This window comes from Rhipicephalus sanguineus, chromosome 3 (genome assembly GCF_013339695.2).
Source record: "Rhipicephalus sanguineus isolate Rsan-2018 chromosome 3, BIME_Rsan_1.4, whole genome shotgun sequence".
Lineage (NCBI taxonomy): Eukaryota > Metazoa > Arthropoda > Arachnida > Ixodida > Ixodidae > Rhipicephalus > Rhipicephalus sanguineus.
This window is the reverse complement of record NC_051178.1, coordinates 79838194-79859546: the sequence shown is the minus strand read 5'-3', so window position 1 is coordinate 79859546 and position 21353 is coordinate 79838194. Positions and strand designations below refer to the sequence as shown.

General features: G+C 50.6%; 1 protein-coding gene across 3 annotated transcripts in view; it reads left to right on the top strand.

Moving 5' to 3' along the window:
- The window catches only part of LOC119386781 (alpha-(1,3)-fucosyltransferase C), a 107730-nt gene that overhangs the window by 52934 nt on the left and 33443 nt on the right, over positions 1 to 21353 (top strand). The window lies entirely within an intron of this gene.

Genomic DNA, 21353 nt, shown 5'->3' with positions numbered 1-21353 from the left:
CTTGCAGCGTGCTGCTCAAGCACAAAGGGCGCGCGAAAAGAACACACACAGGACGAGCGCTAGCTTGCAACTGTCACAGTTGTTACTTCTTTGTGTTTTAGCAGCACGCTCCTTTAGCAAACGCGGCCGCTGCAGCGAGCGAAATTGCGTTCGTTGACTCTGTAACTTCAACGTAAACTTGCGGTGAAAGCACAAGACGTGCAAACCAAGGTAAATGTAACAGGTAGCGAAGCTTCCACATAAAGCCCACACGTTCCGAAAATGGCGGGTGATCGGATGCTCATGGGGCTTAGCGCCATCTATGTGAGGAGGCAGCACTTCCGGCGGAAAAAGAAAAATATATAAAGCGGATGGGACGCATTACCTGGTAGAAAAGTGACGTGATTTTGTTGGCCCTAGCACGAAATTTGACCTCAGTATAGTTTTGTTAGGCCCCTGATCGCTAAGGACTCGCGCTACGGCGAGCCCGCAAGCCCTTGGCGAGTGCGCTTGAAGGCAATGCTAGCTAAAGTAATATTTGATTCATGACTAAACAGCGGTATTTAAGTGTACCGCCCCTTAATTCGCCTTGGCTTTACCAGGAAACGTTATTCCTGGAGCCCTTATTCTGAATTCGTGTCATATAACACAGCGGGATGAAAATGAGCAGCAGCGTACCGCCGATATTAGCAGCATTGCTTATTTGCTTCGCACATGTGCACGGGCCTTAAAGAGCGCATTGCTTGTATGCTTCAGTTCTAACGAGAAGAAATGACGCCTGGAGGCATTTTAGTTTGATGACATTTCAGTCACAAAATGACACAAAATGATCACATTTCAGTTTTATTCAATGGTCAAAATAGCGGAATTTCATGACGCCCTACACAATGAGCAACAAGTGCCGTAATATGTACGAAAAGTGCGTACACTACGTGCACTATGTTTTGCCTTATGTTCCGATAAATTAACGTTAAGTGTAACGATCAAGAGATGCATATTGTAGCGCGACAGATAGCTTAGCGATCTGCTCACCGATAACAGGAAATATAGTGAGCACCGTGTGTTCCAGAAGGAAACCGGGCAGCAGGAATAATGATCCATGAAAATCCAGGAATCACACTACTCCGAACCATTGTTCTGTTGCCTTATCTAGAAGAGATGGGTCGCTAGGCGTATGCATGTTGCATTGCATCCTTGAACGTTGAACACCACGTCGTTTCAACGAGTACGGAGCAAAGCATTCGGCGTTAAATGTTATCCGCGTCGTCCTGTTGCCCGTTGAACATTGTAATGAACATGTTCACCAATGATGAAACGCACCTCGTAACTCCGCACACAGCGAAAATCAAACTCCCACCACAATAATTGAGAGAGCGCACGGAACTGCGAAGCACCAGAACACGTGAGGAGGCGTGTCATCACAGACAAAATTTACGACCGCGCCTTTCCATGCCCTGCAAGGGTGCACTGAATGACAATTCCGTACGCCTATCTTCAGGGGGCGCTGAGAAAAAGGTTTTTCGTAATAATTAAACACTGTCATACATTCTTGGCCCATTGCACCTATATAATATTGTTCGGGAAATAAATGACATTTGTAGAACACAGACTGCTTCGCCCTTGAACAAAACTTGGTTTTTCGCTATTAGTGTTTGTTCCCTCCGCACCTAGTCCCGCTTCAATCGCATCATCCATAACTCCCCTTGAAGGGCACTTGAAGTCTACTTAACTTTTATAAAGCGGTGCGGAATGGTGCTTATCCATGTTTAAGCGTTGTGTTAGTGCTGGGGCAACAACAGAATTCAAAAAATCATGTGTCAAGCGGCATCAGCATGGTCTAGTTCCGGTCACTGAGTTCGAGAACGTTGGTGCGTGTGTAAAAATGCGCGAAACGGACACGCACAAGCAAAGAACGAAAAAAAAAACCTTATTCGCACGAGTAATCAACCAATAGCACCACGCATGCACGAATTAAGAGTAATGAAAAAAAGTTAATTGCACGCGGAGTCAGCTGAAATACTTGCGCGCAGTGACCGCTTCATACTACGAGCTTTTAGGCGCGAAGCTCCTTAAGGCGGCACCCGTTCGTCCCTCGTAGTCGTAGCAGTGGTAGTGCGTAACCAGTCGTAACGCTAGTACCAGATCTTGACCTCCAAGGTGGTGCCGGTGGGAGATTTCTCCTGTGCGTTGTTCAACAATAAAAAATTCGCAGCGTGCGCGTTAACTAAAAGCCGAATTCTTCTGTCTCTATTCCCCATTAGCAGCCATTGGCATGTTCCAGTAGGAAACGTTAGTAGAAGTGTAAGCGTTAGCTAAAAGCCGACTTCTTCTGTCTCTCATTCCCATTAGCAGCCATTGTTTACCTCCAAGGTAGTGCCTTGTGAGATTCCTCCTGTGCGTGATTAAACAATAAAAATTTTGTTCAAAACGGCGTTGATTGATGAAATAAACCAACGAAAGACGCCAGATGTTTTCTAAAAGCAGAACGAAAGAACGCCAGATGTTTCTAAAGCAAAACGAAAAGACGCCAGCTACTTAACGAAAGACGCCAGAAGTTTTCTAAAGCAATGGTTTTCTAAACAATGAAAATTCACAGCGTACATGTAAAATTAAAGTGAGCTGCAAGTCGTCATAACTCTCATCGAACCTTTAGTATAAACGCGCCCGATCTCACGTCGGTGATGATGTACTGGGCAGAATTCACGGAAGATTCACGGTTTACCGATGAACCTCCGCAGCTTCGCCCACTCATCATCATTCACTCCGTGGATATGCTGTGATTTTTTTTACTAATGGTCGCCACTGGTTTGCTAGCCATATGCACACCGCTTCATTCGACAATTCATTAGCCTCCACTAGCTCTTTATTATTGACGGAGCAAACCGGGAAGACGCAAAGAAAACAAAAAAAAGCAAAAAAAGAGTAGAGACGGCCATACGACCGCAATGCTGCTGGCTTATTTTTGCTTCTGAGGTAGTGTACAACAAGGCTCACCGTGCGCAAACATTTGAAAGAAAAGCAATGCCAGGTAAACTAACCTTATTCCACAACCTTTCGCATAAACGGCGTAATATAGAAAATGCTTTACAAATATATAAATATCATGAAACAAATTTACAAATGCCCCCATTCATGCTGTACAAGCTGTCTGAATGAAAATACGGTAAAAAATTGACAAATAGAAGTGTAATATGTCAATCTCCTCAGAAAATTATTCAATTGCAGAGATCCCTTATGTACCTAGCCTGAAAAAATGCAACAGGGCCGGCTGTTCTCAGCTTCGTCCTTCTCTTCCTTGCACTACGCGATTCAGCGCGTGCGAGCGCCCAAACCACGGTGCCGGTCTTCGTCATTACACTCGGCCATGACTGCGAGTGGCCGCAGCTTCCGACTGTATCTCTGGTGGGCGGCACTGGCTGCATCTTGGTGGTCGGTCCCGGCCACGCTCTGACTTGGTTTTGGGATCTGCCAGTGTGTTCTCTGGCGGGCGGAATTGGCTCTGTCGCTCTGGTCGGTCTTGTCCATAGTGCGACGTCTTCTGAAAACTTATCGGCGACGTCTCTGGTGGGCGGACCCGACTGTTTCCGGATTGCCACAGGTCCACTTGACGCTGGTCGCGCCGCATATCTATGAACCGGGCCAGACAATGCGTATTCGCAACTCTTGAATGTGGGATCGTGTGGAGTTGGTCGCGCTATTCGCGGTGGGTCGAGCTGGGTCGTTGTGCTCTCCTACCCAGGTGGGACGAAGTGCGAGCGAGTTTCCGAGCTGATTCTTCATGCAGCTCATGCTCTTGTGGTAGTATTGCCGCCATGTTCCCCAAGGTGCTCGAGGTGACTGCCCTTGCCAAAGGGTCGCAAACATTTGAGCCGTACTGGTCAGAAGCCGTGACATTAGCTTGAGACATGTCCTTAACTGGCAAGTCTTTGGCGTCAACGAATCCAGCTGGGATAAGCACCTCAACTTGCTTTAGGGAATCGGTGCTTGGATGGGTGCGAGCGTCCGCACACTCGGCCAATGACTGCGGTGATGGTCGGCAATGATGTTGCTCCTGACTGTGGGCCCAACCGGAGCACGGCCGGTCTGGAGGCGCGCGCTCGCTCCTTCCTTTACGGCCTGCACACGGGGGGCTGTTGCTACCTATGGCCGCAATTTCGTGGGGGCGCTCCGAGCCAACTGCTCCCTAACTCACTCCCGGCCGTTGCGGAGGCTAGCGCGCACAGGGAGTGCTCGGCTTCCAACTTACCGTGGCGCTTTCTGAAGTTTCTCTATATGGTATTCATGGTACCAATGCGATAGAAACATGGTAGCAAGTAGATATGATGACTCTGGTAAATTCCGCTTTACAGAAGTGGTGGCGCAGGCCGCTCATAAGCCCGCTTCTGTCGCTCGGCAAAGCATCGATGCGGTTATAACACAGCCTTGTTTTTTTTTTTAGGTTTCTGTAACTTCGAGAATAAGTAAGAGGATGAACATTGCATTTGGTTGAGGAAACGGTTTAATCATGGTTTAGGAAATGTTTATTTCAAATGTATGTGCCGGCCGTCGCTGTACATGAAAATAACAAAATTGCACATTTTTTGTTGGTGGCATCTTAATTCGTGCTTTCATATGAAACAAATACATCAAAAAAGTGAAAGTCACTGCATAATAGGGACGGCCACGCCGCAGACGAAGAGGAAACATAAAAAACTTTCAGAGAATCCTTTCAATGGGAAATAGAATGTTTTCCTTGGTACTACAACAATATGCGCATGGAGAACTGAAAAAGATCACTGCTGGTAAAACACTGTAGTGACGATCACAGTTTAAAGGAGTCAAGTCTGTCACAGCCTGATATGTTTCCGCGAGGGCTTGTGAATAAAACCGGAAGGCCTGTCATTCTGATCTGTTAACTTTTTGTGTAGTTAATAAGAAGAATCCGGAGAAACTTCTCAGAAATAATATGAGCCAGCACTCTCGCGTGGCTCTTGTCCACACCTTCCGGACAGTCCAGAAGTGGCGAATCTTCAAGGTATGGCTCAACAGTCAATTGCGAAGTCTCGAGGATTTTCGTTCGAGGAAGATATTTGACTGCTTTCTCGAAGAACGTCACAATTGTGTCCAGCATTGATAGTAACTCCGGCTTTGGGTAGTGTAGATCATAGGCTTCTTGCTCATGGAGAAGATGATACAAAGGACTGTTCGTTTTGTTTGTCGTCACTAGCATGGCGCATGATTCGCAACCGACATCAGTGATGAGTTTGGCAATGTAACCACCTACATACACCAAGCCTGAATAGGCAACAGAGTTCGGTGGTTTGCGAGGAGGTTCTCGCATCTTTTGAAGGTAGCGCCTTTTCCTTGACAATGTGGGTCAAAGCAGCTGTGACGGCTCTTGCGTCTAGCGCGTCATTGCCCCCGCACATTGCCCTCAATTTTCCAAACAATGCCTCTATAGGATCGCTGTTAAATTTCTTCGTGAGCACATAGTTTACTCCTTTTCTCAGAAGAAATCGGACTGTCTCCACTGTGGACTTTGTGGTGAAAAGCAGGGCAGTGTACGTCTCGTCTGTAAAGTTTCCAACGCCAGCGGCGACAGTAGAATCCTGGATGCGCTTAATGTAGCCTGTAAATTCATTTTCCAGCCACAGCAATCTAAGCACACGGGCCTCAGGCATTTTCGCCTGCATCGAATATAAGGTGGTCGGGTCTTAAAAAATATTGTTATTGCTAGTAGCGCTGCGTGTGCGTCTTCTGTTGCCGAGTGCCGAGAAAGGCAGACTGTCCCCACACGCACCTGCACTTCCTTCACCGCTTGCTACAACCGAAAGAAGTAATTAGCACGAGAAATTGGCCGGGCAAAGCTGGTTTACAACACGAAGCGCATGCGGCGAAACGCGCTTTGGGCAGTTGGCTCGCGACGCCCTCAGGCGGAGCGCGCCGTCATGACTGCATAGAAAAAGTTCCATTGTACTCCCGGCGGCTGCTCAGGCCGTAAGGGAAGGAGCGAGCGAGCGCCTCTAGACCGGCCGTGACCGGAGGTGGTGGTTAGTGTTTCGTCACTGGGTGGTTGCGATGTGGTTGACGTCGACGCACGGCTGACGTCGCCCGATGCCTCCTGGCACTCTAGCGCTGGACAGCTTGGAGGCCGGCTCGTCGGCTGCTGTGGCTCGCAGACGGTCTTAGTCTTTGTCAAGAATGGTCCTGTGGTGGGTACCGACACGAAGTCGGACATCTGTAGGGAGAAGTAAACCTCTCGGCTAGTGTCGACGACTGCCGCAGGGCACTCCGCGAAGCTGTCCGTGGAGCAGCTAGCGGACACAGCTGCGCCGTGCCCTTCACGATCTCGGTCACCGTGAGAGGGCAGGGGGGTGGGGGCCCGAGCTGCACCGTCGGGATTCTGCGTCTCACAGCTCCCATTCACGGTAGACAGTGGGTCGGTAGGCAGGGGGTCGCAGACATCAAAAAGTGGGCGAAAGAGACTCGTCAACTTCGCACACCACTCCGACCAGGATCGCTGCCGGACGCCTTCGTAAGCATGCCATGCCTTGGCGGCATCGCGAAGGCGGTCGACGGAAATCAGCCATTTTTGATGGCCCGACCAGGCGTGGTGGGTGCCGAGCGAGTTGATAGTGTCAACCCACCCGAAGACGTCGTCCTGGAAGCCCCGGAACACCGGCACTGCCCAAACGGCCGACGATGGTGAAGCGGCAGGCAAGAACCCGGAGTTCAACGACATCACGTGGTGGTGTTCACGACAGAGTTCCGTGAGGACGCGTAAGAGTTCCGCACCGTTGTCGGTTGAGGCGCCCGACGAGCCATGGGCGGTGTCCACGGTGTACGCGGCGGTCCCGGTCCTCACAGCGGATGAATGCATCGTCAAGGATGCGTGGACGGCGTCCCTGCTCCTGAAAAGGTATCACGGCGTCGGTGAAACGGTGCGAAGCGGTCAAGGAGGCCTAGACGCCGTCCCAGAACGGTGGTCGCACTGGCGGCAGGTGAGCAGGTGCCGAGGAGGCCTGGACGCAGTCCTCAACCCGCGCTTATTGCGGCCGTACGTTGGCGGATGCCATGGACGAAGGAGCGGGTACGCTTACGGTTCGATGGTCGTAGACTGCGCCATTGTAAGGAAGAAGAGACAAAGACAGCACCCATGGTTTGGGCCGGCTGTTGATGATTATGATGATGATGATGACCTCTCACTAGTGGCGCTTACCCACAAAGGGGGATGGGCCAAGAACCGGGCGGCAGGATTTTGAGGTAAATACTTGAGGCTAAAGATAAACGTTGTAATTTTTTACTGAAATAGATAAAAAAAAACAGAGCTAATACTTGATAATTCTGCAGAGCACACAGTCAGTCTATCAGGTGTGATGTTTGACGGATGTAACAACGGTTGGAATTAGTACTGAAAATAAGCCAATATAAACTTGCATGGTAATCTTTTGGTTTCCTGTATGTAAGCAAACACTGCAGAGTGGACCTCCCTGTGGCTATAACCTAATGTAATACCACCAAATGATAAAATTTGCGGAACATTGATTTGTAATCCTAACTTTTGAAGGGGAGCGACGAGGCATCTTTCATCTTTTTCGCTGATTAGAATACCGGTGACAGAATAAAAAGAAATGCTCTATTGTCTCTATTTCACCGCAAAACTGACATAACGGAGACGCGCTGAGTCCAGCTTTGTGTAAGTAATAATTCAACTTCGGAATTCTGCAGCGTAGTCTGGTGAAAGTAACTTCTACTTGCCGTGATACACACCACTGCTTATTCCAGCCAAATCTTAGATGTGCAAAGTCGCTGAATTGATCCCATGAAAATTTGCCTATTTCATTAGGCAGACACGCATTTCGAAATCTTATTGCTGTCGCGTAAGCAGTATCGGGTATAATCGGTGTAATGGGTCCCCTTAAAGATATTGTGGCTAATGTGTCCGCCATCTCATTTAAATATATTCCGCAGTGGCCTGGTACCCATAACAGCTGAATTTTTTGCAAGTTTGCTGTTCTATTCTTCTCAGCTTCGTCCTTCTCCTCCTTGCACTACCCGATTCAGTGCGTGCGAGCGCCCAAACCACGGTGCCGTTCTTCGTCATTACAGTATATATATATATATGTATATATATATATATATATATATATATATATATATATATATATATATATATATATATATATATATATATATATATATATATATATATATATATATATATATATTGTAGTGGAGCAGATGCACGAACGAGTATGCGCCTGTGAAAGAGGACGAAAAGACGACCCGCGCTCTGATTGCACGAGAGCCTGTACCGCCTCCGTCAGCGTTGCATTGCGTTGCCGTACGGTCCTTTTTTCGTTGCGACCTCGTTGCAACTTCATTACTCCAATAAACCTCATCACATTTGGTGGAGGTTGCTGAGATCCCCAAACAGACCTGGAGCTCCGCTCTCGCAAGTTGGCCGAAAGACCACCGGACAACATGACTGACGCAGTCACTGCCCAGCCAGCACCACCGGCTGCCCCGTCCCCTTGCCCCGGCTCTACCCGTCAACGAGACCCGCCCATCTTCAGCGGAAGTGGTGAGCACGACGTCGAAGACTGGCTCTCCTTATACGAACGCGTAAGTGCCAGCAACAAGTGGGACGACGCCTCTAAGCTTGGCTACGTTATCTTTTACTTGGCTGACGTCGCTAAACTTTGGTTTACCAACCGCGAATCCGCCATCGCCAACTGGTCAGCCTTCAAGACCCTCGTAACTGAAGCATTTGGCCGACCAGAGGTCCGCAAGCTCCGCGCTGACCAGCGTCTACGCCACCGAGCGCAGCAGCCTGGAGAGACATTTCCCAGTTACATTGAGGATGTGCTAGACCTATGCAGGCGGGTTAACCCATCTATGCCGGAAGACGAGAAGATCAGGCACATCCTCAAGGGTATCGAAGATGGCGCATTCCAGATGTTGCTGGCGAAAAGCCCGACCACTGTGGAAGTGCTCGTCAGCCTGTGCCAGAGCTTTGACGAATTGCGTCGTCAGCGTTCCATCGCCCGGCAAAGTCTCCCATCACCAGATTCGATCTCGGCCGTCGCAGTCGCAAACGGCAACGTTTGCCAGGGCACACTTACCAACCAGATCAAGGACTTCATCAGAGAGGAAGTGGCCCGACAGCTCTCCCTGCTACCTCATAGCGACTCGTCCACCGCAACCCTGCCTCCGACACTGCAGCAGGCCATACGCACCGAAATTTGTGGCGCCCTCCCTGCAGTTCCGGCCCCTTACCCGCGCACTTCCATGCCGTCCCGCCTCTCGAGTTCCGACTACGCAACGCCTGCTCCATCTCAACCTCTCAGCTACGCAGCTGTGGTCGCGCGGCCCCCACCGCATCCAAGCTCCTTATCGGCACCACCCAATCCCGCCTCGCCTCCAGTTTACAGGCCCCCACCACACTTCTTCCGTCCATCAGATGCGTGGCGCACTCATGACAACCGCCCTATCTGCTTCGCGTGTGGTATCGCTGGCCATATTGCGCGCGTCTGCCGCCGCCGTCCCACACCTGCGTACGCCTCCTTCGGCACTCCTGCCTACGCGCCGCAACATGCCACCACATCTGCATCCGAGCAGAGGCACTCCGACTCGGATCGCCGCTCAGCAAGTGCTCGTTTCCCTTCTCCTCGTCGCCGGTCGCCATCGCCTATGCGTCGTCGCCCACCTTCTGATGAGGGAAACTAATCAGTGCAGTTCCGGAGGCAAGAACTGCAACTTGTGCGCAATTCTCAAGGCCTCCATTTTCGCCGCAAAACGTTATTGATGTCGAAGTTGAGGGAGTCGCCGCACTAGCACTTGTAGATACCGGGGCCGCCGTTTCTGTGATGAACGCGAACTTTTGTCGGAGGCTCAAGAAAGTGACATCTCTCTCTGGCATGGTGCTGTCCACGGCTAGCGCGCAACGCATTCATCCCTCAGCTGTGTGTACGGCGCGCGTCATCATCCAAGACATTATGTACATCGTCGAATTTTTTGTCCTGCCATCTTGCTCTCATGACGTCATCCTGGGTTGGGATTTCCTTTCACGTCATGACGCTATCATCGATTGTTCACGTGCGGAAGTGTCCCTTGTGTCAACATGTGAATTTTCATCTCCCGACCGTTCTCTCCTTCCCTGCAAACTCATCGTTGATGCCGACACCACCTTGCCACCGGAAGCTTCAGTCCCTATTACCCTTTCGTGTACTGCTCAACCTGACGCCACGGTCGTGTTTACGCCATCTCCATTGTTTACTGAACGCAAGGGCATCGTTCTCCCATTTGCCGTTCTCACAATTGCGTCTGGGTCAACCGTAATGCTGATTACAAACCACTGCAACTACCCCATTGCCTTACTCCGTGGTGAAAGTTTAGGATCCGTACAACCTGTCGACCACATCGATGATCTTGATCTTCCCGATGACACCACATGTTGTCACATCGCCACAATCACTCCCGCATCTCAGCCATCAAGTTCGTCAGCGTTCGACAACGCCATTGACGCAAACCTCTCCCCCTCTCATCGCCGCCAACTTGTTGATATCCTTAACAAGTTTATCTCTTCTTTCGACTGTCAACAACCTTCGTTAGGCCGCACCACGACTATCAGTCATACTATCGACACCGGCTCCCACTCGCCCCTGCGACAGCGGCCTTACCGCGTTTCCGCCGAAGAGCGCCGCGTCATTACGGAGCAAGTGGATGACATGCTTCAACGTGGAGTGATACAGCCTTCTCAAAGTCCTTGGTCATCACCTGTGGTATTGGTAAAGAAAAAAGATGGCACCATTCGATTTTGCGTTGACTATCGCCGCTTAAACAAGATTACGAAAAAAGACGTCTACCCGCTACCGCGAATAGACGATGCTCTTGACTGTTTACAAGGCGCCGAGTACTTTACATCCTTGGATCTGCGTTCTGGGTATTGGCAGGTGCCCATGGCTGAGTGTGATCGCCCTAAAACAGCCTTTGTAACGCCCAATGGCCTATATGAGTTCAATGTCATGCCATTTGGGCTCTGCAACGCGCCTGCAACATTTGAGCGCATGATCGATACCATCCTTCGAGGCCACAAGTGGAAGACTTGCTTGTGTTACCTGGACGACATAGTAGTCTTTTCAGCAGATTTCCCGACACACCTTGATCGTCTGCACGAAATTCTCACGTGCCTAACTTCTGCGGGCCTACAACTTAACACCAAGAAGTGCCACTTCGCAGAACGGAAACTAACCATCTTGGGACATGTCATCTCAAAAGACGGCGTTCTTCCGGATCCCGATAAGCTTCGAGCTGTCGCCGAATTCCCAAAGCCCACATCGATAAAAGCCCTCAGAAGTTTTGTCGGCCTCTGCTCCTATTTTCGCCGCTTCGTGCGCAACTTCGCGTCCATCATCGCACCTTTGACGAGTCTGCTTGCCAACAGCAAAGGTATCTCTGCATGGTCACCTGCATGTGATGACGCATTTCGCCAGTTGCGCCGCCTGTTGACCTCACCACCTATCCTTCGTCACTACGACCCCACTGCTCCCACAGAAATTCACACCGATGCAAGTGGCGTCGGTCTTGGTGCAGTTTTGGCACAACGGAAAGGCACCAAAGGTGAATACGTTGTCGCTTATGCAAGTCGTGCTCTCAAGAAGGCTGAATTGAACTACTCCGTGACAGAGAAGGAGTGCTTGGCGATAATCTGGGCATTGACGAAGTTTCGCCCGTACCTTTACGGCCGTCCTTTCGACGTGGTTACAGACCACCACGCTCTCTGTTGGCTTTCCACCTTGAAAGACCCGTCGGGACGCCTGGGCCGTTGGGCACTTCGATTGCAGGAATACGACATTCGTGTCGTATATCGTTCCGGTCGCAAGCATGCGGATGCTGATGCACTCTCCCGCTCGCCAATAACACCAGATGTGGCTTCTCTGTCACCCCTCTCTAACACCTGGTCACCACTCGACACCACTGACATGCTTTCGGAGCAGCGTAAAGACGCATACCTTGCCTTGTTGCTCGACTACCTTACCGATCCTTCTGCTGTCCCTTCGACGAGAGCGCTACGCCGTCAAGCAGTCCACTTTTCCGTGCGAGACAACATTCTGTACCGCCGCAACTACATGCCAGGTGGTCGGAAATGGCTCCTTGCTGTCCCTAGTCATATGCGCTCTGACATCTGCGCGAATTTCCATGCAGATCCCCAAAGTGCTCACGCCGGCGTCTTGAAAACCTACGAAAGGCTACGTCAGCGATATTACTGGCGAGGAATGTATCGCTTTGTGCAGAAATACGTTCAGTCTTGCCCTACATGCCAACAAAGCAAGACACCTCCGCGACACCTTACTGGCACGTTGCAGCCGCTCCCGTGCCCGGCTCGCCCATTTGACCGCGTGGGTATCGACCTCTACGGCCCCCTCCCGTATAGTGGCTCTGGAAACCGGTGGATTATTGTCGGCGTCGATCATCTTACGCGCTACGCTGAGACTGCAGCTCTCCCGGCAGCGACCGCCCGCGAAGTTGCACTTTTCATTCTCCGCAGCTTCATTCTACGCCATGGTGCTCCGCGGGAACTACTCAGTGATAGGGGTCGCGTGTTCTTGTCAGAGGTCATCCAAGCCCTCCTCGCTGAATGCAACATCATTCACCGGAAATCCACCGCCTACCATCCACAGACAAATGGTCTCACCGAGCGGTTCAACCGCACACTCGGCGACATGTTGAGGATGTATATCTCCTCCGACCACACCAACTGGGACACTGTACTACCTTTTGTTACGTTCGCTTACAACACCGCGACGCAAGCGACTACCGGCTTTTCCCCGTTCTTTCTCTTGTACGGCCGCGAACCTTCCCACCTCACCATACTCCCGTACCGCCCTGATGCCTCTGAGTGCACTCCAGTTTCTGAAGTCGCCAGATACGCCGAAGACTGCCGTCAGTTGGCTCGTTCCCTTACAGCGGAAGCTCAAGGTCGACAAAAGACGCATCATGACGACGTTCGTCACCCAGCTCCTACGTTTCCTGCTGGCTCCCTTGTTTGGCTTTGGGTACCCCCCCACGTCCCTGGCCTTTCCTCTAAACTTCTGGCGCGGTACCATGGTCCGTACCGTGTCATTCATGCCACCTCGCCGGTGAACTACATCGTCGAGCCCCTCACACAGTCGCCAGATTTGCGCTGTCGAGGGCGCGAGACTGTACACATCGACCGTCTCAAGCCCTACTACGACCCCCTCATTCTACGTACTCCATGAGTCGCCAGGATGGCTACGCTTCACCCCGGGGGTATTGTAGTGGAGCAGATGCACGAACGAGTATGCGCCTGTGAAAGAGGACGAAAAGACGACCCGCGCTCTGATTGCACGAGAGCCTGTACCGCCTCCGTCAGCGTTGCATTGCGTTGCCGTACGGTCCTTTTTTCGTTGCGACCTCGTTGCAACTTCATTACTCCAATAAACCTCATCACAATATATATATATATATCTTATCGCATGTTGCATTGGATCGCTGAACGTTACTATGAAACGTTCGTGCGAGATGCGTGCATTGCTTCAAGCCTTCACCATACGAAATGAAAACAGTTTCAAACAACTCATTCTCAACTTCAGATGTTTTCATGGTTCTCGGAGGTTAGCGTTCGCCCGCTTCAAAGACTTTACAAAAAGATGTGGAGGAGTAGTTACATAAAATACAATTGTTTCCGCGGCATGTGCGCGCCAACAGGGCACCCGACCGCGATTTCCCGCCTTTTTTCTGATGACCTCAATAGAGCGTCCACCACAATTTCGTGCTGAAGCTCCGGAGTACTTAAATAGCGAGTCTGCTCATCTCTTGAATAAATAAATATAAAGAGATATGACCAGACCGGTAAAGCAAGCCTCTTTTGTCCCGCAGACGCGTGCAATCAGCGGCTCTGAACTGAGAATCACGTTGGTTTTCGGCGATCGCTCGTAACATGAAGTGAGGCATACACGATGTTGCACTGTTATTGTTTCATTTTCTTTGGTTTGTCTTTTTTTTAAGGCTAAAGCCTTAGATGCCTCATCAAACAGGAAAATTGACTGTCGGAGTCCCGCGTAGCCAACACGAGTGATGCACGAAATCATCACGCGATGACGTCGACAGAACTTGTGACGTCACTATGACGTCATCACATGACATGGTCGCTTTGCATTGCCTCCGTGATCGGGGGCCGATCACGGAGGCAATGTAAAAGCAGGTGAGGTGCAGAAAGCTTGCAATGCCTTCGATCCTGTCGGCAGTCCGAAACCACGTTATGTGCAGAAGGCTTTCGGAGAGGGGCGAGGGAAGATCAATGCATCGATCTGACGAAAAAGATGGCTTTCGTTTTCGAGTGATCTCAGGCGAATGCATAAGAGACCATCTTTGTTTTCCATGTAATTTTTTCGCCTACATTTCACCTATGCGGTCAGTTCTTCAAAATGTATGGGTAAGTCTAACATGTTCGATATTGGTGACCACCACGTCTTTTATAACCTGACGGAAACAAATCGTCAGGCCACACATCGCCAGAATTATTTCTGGCTACAGAAAGCGGGTTTGCGCGCCACACACCATATTATTATTGTTAGTCGTACGCAAATGGCAAGCATGTGAAGTTAGTGATGCCATGACCTATCGGTCGTGTTGGGCATACGTACATTCGTGCCACTCCGTGCCAATTTTCGTGTATACCAAGTGAACGAGACGCGAGTTACGTGAGTAATTTTTTACTTTTGGTACCGCGGCCACGCCGACTGACACATTCGGCTTCGCACGAAATGGCTTGAAACAGCAGAGCGCCGGAAGCAGCCTTGTAAAACAAGTCGAATGCACGAAATAAAAGATAGGATATGAAGGGTGCAAACGCGTTAGCATGCATGAGCTAGTTACTACGTGCAAATATGTGCTAAGTTCTCATGGTTAACTCCAGTTTATCCTCTCCTGCAGCAAGTTTACGTTCGTCATTTCTCACGAAAGTAAGTTAAGCGCCTTTTCTCACGATGAAGTGCGCGCAGGATACGTTCCTCAAACAGCCGCGGAAGTGTGGACCAATGCGCTGACAAACCAGCTGAAAGGATATATACACAATCCCCGTTTCACAACACACAAACTAACAAACGCGTTCTCTGTGTGATGAGTCGCTGCAGTATTATATTGCAGTGACGCAGTATTAAATATTGCCCAAATTTCCGCAATTTTAGCTAAGAGCGGCCAAAATATCACGCGCGTAGCAGACGCTCGCCGCTTTGACGCGGCTTCCGTCGCGGAGAAAGCCCACGGGTCGGGCACGGCAGCGCCGCGGCGCGGAAGTTCACCGCAAAAGGCCCTCGCTCCTCCCGTGTATTCGCGCGGCGCTTTGGACACTCCCCCTATTCTAGGTCACTAGTCACTCTAGTACGGCCCCTAACTCTAGCACAGGTTGCGGCAACGTTACTAGACCCGGTTCAGTATACAAACTGCGCCGCGCTGCGTGGAACCGCCACCGATTCCGCTTCGACTGGCGCTGCAGTCGCATCGGTTTCCCGCGCTGCGCAGTTAGCTGCAGTTAGCTCGAGTAGTCCTCCGTGTAGTCTCCGTTGGAACTGCTTCTGGCGGTTAACCTCCCGCATTCTTTCTTCTGTTGCCATGTGTTCGGAACTTTGCCAGTGCTCCATAGCTGATGTGTTTACATGACTGCTAATTCGATGAAGTGTTGTGTGTGCATCTAAGCCGACCAAGTAATGCCGACGTGTTGTATGACCGGTTGTACGAGCGCGTACCGGAACGACACAAACCGTTCGGTCCACCACTGCTTTTCCGCTCCTAGCTCTCTGCACGTATATAAAATTTCATTAGGTAACTCGCATGCATTTCTATGCCAAGTTTCTACGGCAACACAAAGACACGAGAGTGCAAGATAAAGTTGCCAGAAAGCGTGCAAAGCTCTTGTAAGTACCGGTCGAAGCAATGATATCTGAGGTTTTACGTTATCGTTATGAGGCACGCCGCAGGGGAGGGCTCGAGAAACTTCGACTCTCTGGTGTTCTTTAACGTGCATTGACATCACCAGTACACGGGCCTCTAGCATTTCGCTTCCATCAATATGCCGGGATCGAACCCGCGACCTGCAGTTTAGCAGCCGAGCACCGTAACCGCTATACCACTGCGGTGGGCATATTTACCGGCCAGTACTTGAGATTTGTGAAGTGTGAACTTGAGTTTACTGAAAAGTGGGAGGACAACCAGCGCATTTATTCTTTATTTCGTGGCAGCATAGGTCGGCAAACTAACTCATGAGTCGACTCACTCAGACTCAGATCGGCCCGTGAGTCTGAGTTTGAGTGAGTCCGGGCGAGTAATGTTTTGGTGAGTTTCAGTCCAAGTGAGTCCGGTTGAGGAAACTTTTAGTGAGCCTGAGTCCGAGTGAGTCCGGTTGAGGAAAATATTGATGAGTGTGAGTCCGGGTGAGCCCTAAGCGCAAACTATATTTCTTGAGTGAATCTGAGTGAGCTGCACCCTTTATTGCAGACCTATGATCCTATCTATACTCATATTCAGCATTACTGTCAGCCTTATATCGGAGATACGTTTATACTCAAATCTATTCACACATATCTAAACACACTCATGTTCATGTGCCACCTGAATATTTGTTGGTCAGACACGCGAATTGGGAGGGGTGCCATGATCTCTACCCCGCCAAGTCTTTCACAGAAAGTTCTTGATAAAAATATCTCGTTTGAGTCGGGTACTTCATGAAAATGTCCTTACTGGATTATTGATAACCCGTATTTGAAGGTATAACATTAAAATGCGTATCGAACAGCACCGATAATGCGATATATTGGCATCAAAGAGCATTGACACCATGTTCGAAAAAAGGCATTTTGATGCTCACGGACTCATGAGTCAACTCACTGAAGCTCACTCAGGCTCAAGTCAAGCAGTGAATCTGAGTCTGAGTGAGACCGGTTGAGTAATATGTTGATGCGTTTTAGTCCGAGTGAGTCCGGTTGAGAAAAAGTTACGCGTATCTGAGTTGAGTGAGTCCGGCTGAGGCAAATTTTGGTGAGTCTGAGTGAGCCCTCAGAGCAAAATATGTTTGGTGAGTGAGTCTGAGTGAGCTCCAACATTTTTGCCGACCTATGCGTGGCAGTATGAGTAGACAGTGAATACACCTGAATAAACTGATGAATGAAAGCTCTGTTGCTTTGTTACTTTACAATCTATGCTGAATTGCTAGTGAGGACAGTGGCCACGATTTGCCCGCCGAGTTAGCATGAAGCAGCATTTACGTTGAAAGGGGGTGCTCACGAGCACGGAAGCCACGGCCGTTAGTTGCGACGCGTGTGGGTTTCTGTGCGAATCGTTTATACAGAAATAGAAATTCGCAATGTTTTGTTCAAATTACGCGCGCTATAACCTTAGGCTAATTGCAAAAAAGCAGGGCATGCGGGAATGTAGCGAACAAGATTACTAAATGGCAGCGAAACCACGCACGCAATGCGAAACGCCTGATGTTCCGGGAGCTTTGGACTCGTAAACATGCCGCGCTCACATGTTTTGAACCAAGCACCGAAGAAGCGCCAGTGGCTAAGATGTGTTATAAAGTCGAAGTCTGGGTTTGTTGGTACATGACGATGAGGCAAAAGCCAGTCAAGAAGACGCCGGACAAGGGATATAAGTGACACACACAACGACTGGATATGTTTAGATAAGCTAAGGTATGTAGCAGCGATGCATTTGAGGTTTTCCACACGGTTAAATGTGGGTAAACGTGCACATTGGGCACCCGAGCACAGCCTTGCGAGCCGCGAGGGTGGATCTCGATGGAACGCTCCCGCCACCTGTCGGCCAAACGGAAAACGGAGACACAAGCGAGGCACGGCGCCGGCGGAGAGTTAGTAAACTGAACCAATCTAGTAACGTTGGGTTGCGGCGCGCGCGCATCGCAACAAGTGGGGCCACGACCTTTAAAGCGCACGCTTCGCGCCCTTCGCGCCATCTCGCTGGTGATAACAAAAACAAGTGCCTCCGAGCTCCGCGTACAGCCAGCGGTAAATGGTGCATATAAAGAGCTCGCCGTTAGTATGCTGAAGACGTAGCCTTTGTGACCGAGTAGTTTCGCGCCACACGCTGCGGAGCCATGGGTTGATGGTTCGATTCCGAACGAAGGAGCTTCTAGTTTCTCATCTGTTAGTGCACATTTTACGTCATGTCCGTGACGGAAATACGTCGGTGAAGTCTTGGTGGGCCCTTGCATAAAACACTTTCGTGTTAAAAAAAAATCTCCGCGCTCATGTTACGGAGCGTACGAAAGTCACTCGAGCTCAAGGGACGCTGCTAAACGAACAAACAGAAGATAAGCGCGAAGTATCAAGTGTCATAGCTCGACACTTGAAGCACGCTAGTTTCCTTCGCTGCTTCGGCCGCTTTTGCAACAGGAGCGCTGTTCAAACTGAGAGTATCTATTGGCGAGCCTCACGTCGTATAGCATTACTTTCTTGCTATCGCATTCTTTGCTTCGCCCTTGAAGCGAAACAGTGACTTTTTGTTTAAAGGGGTCATAAACCACTCCTCGGGCTTGGCGTGAAATACATCCTGGAATGAGTCAGACCCTTCCTGGAATATAAAGCCGAAATAATTTTTTGGAAAGCTAACGAAGGACCGGAGATATAGCGATCGCAACATTTACCCTCTCAGCTCCCTCTCAGCTCCCTCTCAACTCGCTTCATTCCGGAGGAGAGAGGGAGCGCCGTTCGAGGTGCACTGCCCAGTGCCTTACGTCACCTTATTTTCTGTAAGCGCGAAGGACACGTAACGCAATTGAAGGACACAGGACAAGCGCTGAAGATGTAGCCTTTGTGGCCGAATAGTTTCGCTTGTCCGGTGCTTGTCCAGATTGTCCAGCAGTTTCGCTTGTCCAGCACTTGTCCTGTGTCCTTCGATTCTGTTACGTGTCCTTCGCGCTTACAGAAAATATCGATCAGTACCAACTAGCCCGATCTCAGTGCCTTACGTCACCTCGCTTCAATGTTGTGTAATTTCCTTTCCGCGTAACTTGGCGGTGTTGACGGCTGCTGCTAGAAACTAATAGTTCTGGTCGGCTGCTTCTCGCTGCGCGGCGCGGTCTATCGCGTCTGGGTTGTAAGCGCTGACGCGATCTGTTTGTATAGATACTGTCGTTACTTCGCTTATATCGCACTGATATTGATACTTCGCAGTGGTACTTTCGTTACTTCGCTTATGTCGTTTTTCCGTCAAATCAAAATTAAACTAAAAGGAAAAGCCGGCAAGCCCTCGATGCAGCCGATTGGCACGGCAGGCATGACTGGCTAAGGCGGCGTGCCTCAAGGCCGAATAAAAGCCCGTGCGGAGAAAACGCGACACGAAAGCAAAAAAAAAAGACGAACGAGATAAAATGCCCTTCGACCTTCGGACGGCTGCAGCCCGCCTGCCCGTGGTCGAGAGCGTGGAAATCAGACAATCAGACGCGTCGAAATACAAGCGAGGTTTAAAAAAGCGTCGCGACGTATGCGCGCGCGAAGGGGAAAAAAAAGAAGCAAAAAAGAAAGAAACGCGAGAAGAGAGTCGTTTTAGGCTAGCCCCAGCAGCGTGCGGGATGCCCAAGCAAAGTCGTCATGGGATTACCTTGGCATTGCCAACGCCGCTTCTGAGCTGCCCAGCTGTGTCGGCCGTGAGTGCGCGTTTTGTGCGTGCTCTTTGCCGCTGGACTTGGAATGCGTGGTTTGACGACAGTGCATAATGCCTTACTGCGGGTGGGATATGGTGTGACAATAATGTCCCGGCGACCCAAGCGACCCTGCCGCTGTTATGTTACCAAGCAGATGATGGGCACGCTGCGTTCGCGGTACCATCAGGAACACAGTATTGTCACGTGGTCGTGACGTCGACGAAGACAGCAGTCGGCGTTTGCAGGGTGAAACTGTTTATTTGGCCGAACTTGTGGCCGGAAAATGAGAACTAGAACTACAGCAATACACGCTGTACAAAGATAGCGGCGAACAGGGCGTCGTCCGTCGATCAACTGACAAGTGGTGAAGCGCGTCGGCTTTTATACAGGCGCTATCGAACTTTCCAGCGATATCGCTGCTTGTTGCGCATGTTCTAGAATAAGCTCGGGCGTTCGCGTCTTGCGCGCAATCTTAACAAAACGATCTACTAATCTCGCGAAGCTTCTCGAACACTGAGGCGCGGTTCGCGCTGAGCGTTGCTGGCAGTCTTTCTGGGCGAAAACGGAATACAACAAAAGTGATAATAAGGAACGCGCGTGGCAATGCCCCCCTCTGAAAAAGCATCGTCCCGATGCTTAAAACAGAACATGGGGGGGGGGGTGTATGGTCAATGCATGCAACAATAAATAACAATAAAAAAAAGAAAGTACAATAAACAATAATCGCAAGCGAGAAAGTACAATAATAAAGGAAAAGTACAGCCTTCAGATCACTAACGCGCGTAATATGGCTTGAGGCGCACGACATGGACGACTTCAGGTCGTGCACGGCGCCGCTGAGAGTTCGTAATGCCGTCAGGGACAACCTCGTAGTCGAGTACGCCGAGGCGTCGAAGTACCCTGTACGGTCCGAAGTATCGTCGAAGAAGCTTCTCACTAAGTCCTCGTCGGCGTATTGGCGTCCATACCCATACACGGTCACCGGGTTGGTATTCCATGTGGCGTCGTCGAAGGTTGTAGCGGAGGCTGTCAGTCGTCTGCTGGTTCTTGATCCGTAGGCGGGCGAGCTGTCGTGCTTCTTCGGCGCGCTGTAGGTAGGTGGTCACGTCGATGTTTTCCTCGTCGGTCACGTTTGGTAGCATGGCGTCGAGCGTCGTTGCCGGGCTCCGTCCGTAGACCAACTTGTACGGCGTCATCTGCGTCGTTTCCTGTACGGCCGTGTTGTACGCGAAGGTCACGTACGGAAGGATGGCATCCCACGTCTTGTGTTCGACGTCGACGTACATGGCCAGCTTGTCGGCGATGGTCTTATTTAGACGCTCGGTGAGGCCGTTGGTCTGTGGGTGGTACGCGGTGGTCCGGCGGTGGCTTGTGTTGCTGTATTCCAAGATCGCCTGAGTTAGGTCAGCCGTAAACGCCGTACCTCTGTCGGTGATGAGAACCTCTGGGGCGCCGTGTCGAAGGACGATCCTCTCAACGAAGAACTTGGCTACCTCAGCGGCACTGCCTTTGGGCAGGGCTTTTCTTTCGGCGTAGTGGGTGAGGTAGTCGGTGGCCACGACGATCCATTTATTTCCGCAAGTCGACGTTGGGAACGGCCCCAGGAGGTCCATCCCGATCTGCTGGAATGGTCGCCGAGGAGGCTCGATCGGCTGAAGGAAGCCTGCTGGTCTTGTGGGCGGTGTCTTTCGTCGCTGACAGTCTCGGCACG